Genomic DNA, 4,054 nt, shown 5'->3' with positions numbered 1-4,054 from the left:
CGAAATTTCTAGAAAATCTGAGATTTTGATTGGAATTGTTATTTTGGAAAAGAATGAATTATGCTTTGACTTAAATATTTGAGAAATACATTATGTTTGAACTTGCCTTAGTAGGAAAATCTCTATATCTTGGATGTAATTATTAAGAAAGGAATTATACCTTAAAAATCAATTTAAATATGAAATTTTTATGTTTTGGAAATTGATTTACGTAAACAGATTTTGGAGGGGGTTTTAATGGGTTTAAAATAAACGTGGTTTTCAATTAATTTATTTCACTTTACGATATTTAGGAAGAGCTTGAAGTATTTTCTGGAACTTTGATTTATTAAAATTGAAACACTTCCCGAGCCCTTGGAAACAGATTTAAGAATGAAACTAAAATTGGTTTTCGGTTTAAAAATGATTTGGTTTTGGCTTAAGTTTGGTTGGTTTTGAAATTGGTGCGGAATAATTGAAAACACGATTTGGTTTTGGGTTTAAACCCTATTCTATTTATTCAACTCAAGAAGTTAAAGTTTCAGAGGTTTTCAAGGAATTTAAGAAATGAGTTAGGTTATTCTCCCCTGAAGTCTTGAGACTCCGCTGAGGAATCTTACGACCAAATCTTGATTTAGAAATGAATGATTTTGAGTCTTTCAAAGAGATTTTGAACTTGGCATGGTTTTGAGATCTTTGGAAGTGTTGGAAAGATGTGGAAAGTGGCTCCGTTTTGAAAAGTGATTCTTGGCTAGCTGTGAATTGACTACGTTTGTTACTTAAAAGTAAATGGACCAAGAATGATTTTGAATTAAGATTTTGAGCCTGATTGATTGTAGATATCATCAAGATTGATGAGTTATTGTTTGGTAGGCGTAAGGGCCAGGTTTGTCCCGCTTATGCTGAGAGATTTGATAATTGACGAGATTGTTGATAAGTCGTTTGTGCCTGGCAAGGACGGTGGTTAATCCCGCTTGTCGAGGTTGCGGCACCCGCGTAAGGACGGTGGTTAATCCCGCTTACGTGTAGATGTGAGGTCGGAGACAAAGTATCCCGCTCACATCCTTTCGGATCACAGGAGTGTGCAGGCACTGACATCCTGGACCGTGTGGCGGGCACGTTATCCCAGAGGGTTCCCATTTATACGTGATCGAAAGGCAACATTCCCATGGGAATGTGTCGGGTTGGCAATTGAACCGACAATGTGATATCACAGCCAGTAGGACAGGCATTCATCATTTGCATCTATGTGATATTGTTTGGGTGTGCATATTGTATTTGGTTGCCTATGTGAATACTTATGTTAACTGCTAACTGTTATACTTGTTGTAATTGCTCTTGATTGTGCTTGAACCACATTAATTGTGATTGTGTTTGAATTTATTGGTTTGTGAAGAGTTGGTTGCTGATCTAGCTGTTTGGGCCACTCCCCTACAGGTTATTCCTTTTCAGGATATGGAAGACGAAGCTTCAGGAGAGTTATGTTTATTTTCTGTTTATTCGGTCTTTTTGTATCACCGTAGCTATTATTTTTCCTCACCTTTATCTTTATGAAGCTTGTAAGAGGGATAGAAAATTATGATATGTATAATTGTAAACTAGTGTTATGTATATGTATATATATATATCTTAAAGGTTATATCTGAATTGTATGTGCATGTATGTTTAGGTTTTCACGAAAAAGAGTTATCGAAGTGTTATGCGGTTTTAAGTTTTAAACAGGCTCATATTTTAGTCTTAAATATTATAAAAGTCGTGGTAATACTCGAGCTATCAGAGTGGCGCAGCCGGAAGCGTGACATTTTGATAGTTAGGATGTTACACACTGTATCGCTGATTTCTTAGAAAACCGAAAATAAACACTTTATCTTAAGAAAAATACAAATAGGCATAGATTCATATACAAGACTCCTTACATAATAACTCATAATATAATATACATATAAAACATACAATTCCTATCCCTCTTACAAACTTGTAATAACAAGGACGAGGGGAGAAAATATCTAATTAATACAACATCTTATAAAACAAACGCAGTATAACTCTTCTTAATGCTTCTTCATCCGGTTCCTGAAAAGGTAAAGCTGTAGGGGGTGAGAACCTAACCACACGGTCTTACCACGCAGTTTCAAAGTTGTCATAAGAAGATATTTAATAAGAAAACTGTTTTCAAGCTCAGTGATTATCATTGCCTTATGAATCTTTTAAAAACCAGTAGGTAATCGTTCAAAACCTTTTCAAAGAAACGTTTAATCTATCAAAAATCCGAAACCTTTCCTTTTTTATAAGAAAAATCTCAATCAGAAACCAACCATGCAATCAAACAACACAATCATTAATTCAGCACCAAAGTTCATTCTCAAATGTAGCACGCCAGGATAAACACAGGCAAGACAGACAAGGAAAGCACAAGTAGGTAGCAGTTACAGCAAATAGTTCAAGTAGCAGTTAAGAACAGTTTAGCAATTAGGCAAACCAAAACAAGTTCAAACCCAAGCAAAGCATACAAATGCATATGATGCATGCCTGTCCTATGGCTGATGAGGCTCATCTGTCGGTTATCCAGCCAACCCGACAAGTCTGAATTGTCCTTAGACTGTCTCCCGACGTGCATCGCCAAGAGCCTATGCATAGTTTTTTCCCAAATAATCAATATTTCTCAATGGGGGTAACATTCCCGGGAATTTATATAGTTCCTGGTCACACTTACGTCGTAGGGTCAACAGAGTATCGAGTTTTCAACCTGGTACACGTGGTGGCAAGCCACGGCACTTAATCCAGGGAACTTCGTATCTCAGATATTTCAAATTCATAAGCCACATAAATAATTCATTCATCATTCATCAATATCTAAGCCATTCTCAATATCATCATCATTCGTCAATCCATATCCCATTTCCAAATTCATTCAAAAATCATATTTCAAATCAATCATCATCATCCTTCTTTCCGTTAATCAACAATCTCAATTCAAAACATAATTCTTTCTTTTTTAAGTAAATCAATCCGAAACAAATAACGTTTAAGAACTAAATCTTTTAAACAATTACTTCAAACAAAGCTTCCAATTTTATAAAATTTCGGCAGCATCTCCTCTAAAACTCGGATTCTACCACCTTGTTCGGGTCCCAACGTAACCAAACCAAACCAAACACCTGTTAATCAGTCAAATCACTTCCAACAACCATTATCACAACAACAGTACTCAACCCAAAGAAATTACAAAATCCAGAATTCAATCAACCAATCCTATAAATCACAATTTAAACCGACTTCAACCAACAGCATCAATCAATAGTTAAGAATTCTCGGTCTTCTCAAACAGTTTCAAACCAAACCATTCCCTCAAACACTTTTTGAATCATTTCCAAAATAGCAAATCATTCTCAATAAATAACCCGTTTTCAAATATCAAGTCTTTTCCAAGTTTATTTTAAAATCGAATTCCAATATCAAATCGGGTTTAATATCAAATCAAACTAATGATCTCATTCAACCAAAACAACTCAATTCAATTCATAAGACTCACGAAATCACAAAAATGTATTTTACGCATTAATATCGATTTATAACAACCCTGTAATGTAAAATAGATTTAAGAAAAACCCCTACCTCAACTAGCTGAATTCACACAGGTTAAACATAGTAACTCCCTTCCCTTTCTGTTTTATGGCAGCAGTAGTGATTCCAATGTGACCGAACCGGTGGCAGCAACACCCATTTTAATTTTTCAAACAGACATGTTCAGTGGAAAAGGGCAGTTCTAATTCGAAGACAAGAACAGAGGAGGCTGTGGTGGATCCTTCTAGTGGCAGCTTGGATGGCGGCAGAAAAACTCGTCGTGACCGTATAACCAACAGACATAGGCTTGGAAGGCGGTCAAGGAGCTCCGGCAACGCAGCAGCCGTGCGGGCAGGACAACGGCAAGCCCAGCAACGCGGCGGCGACGACAGCTCCGCGACAGTTTCCCTCGCGCGTTCTCTCTTCGCGCTTCCAGTGGCGGTGGCAAAGACGGGTTCGGCGGCGGAGACCCGACGAAGCTGGCGGCGACGGGCTTTCCCTCGGAGACAGC

The 4,054-nt window shown here is 37.4% G+C and overlaps 1 long non-coding RNA gene across 1 annotated transcript in view; it reads left to right on the top strand.

Annotated features, from left to right (window-relative positions):
- The window catches only part of LOC110264485, a 1,890-nt gene extending 375 nt beyond the window's left edge, over positions 1-1,515 (top strand). The window contains exon 3 of the long non-coding RNA XR_002350666.1: positions 1,417-1,515. This is a non-coding gene — a long non-coding RNA (uncharacterized LOC110264485). The remainder of the gene's footprint in view (positions 1-1,416) is intronic.

This window comes from Arachis ipaensis, chromosome B07, assembly GCF_000816755.2.
Source record: "Arachis ipaensis cultivar K30076 chromosome B07, Araip1.1, whole genome shotgun sequence".
Taxonomy (NCBI): Eukaryota; Viridiplantae; Streptophyta; class Magnoliopsida; order Fabales; family Fabaceae; genus Arachis; species Arachis ipaensis.
This window is presented reverse-complemented; position numbering and strand designations above follow the sequence as displayed.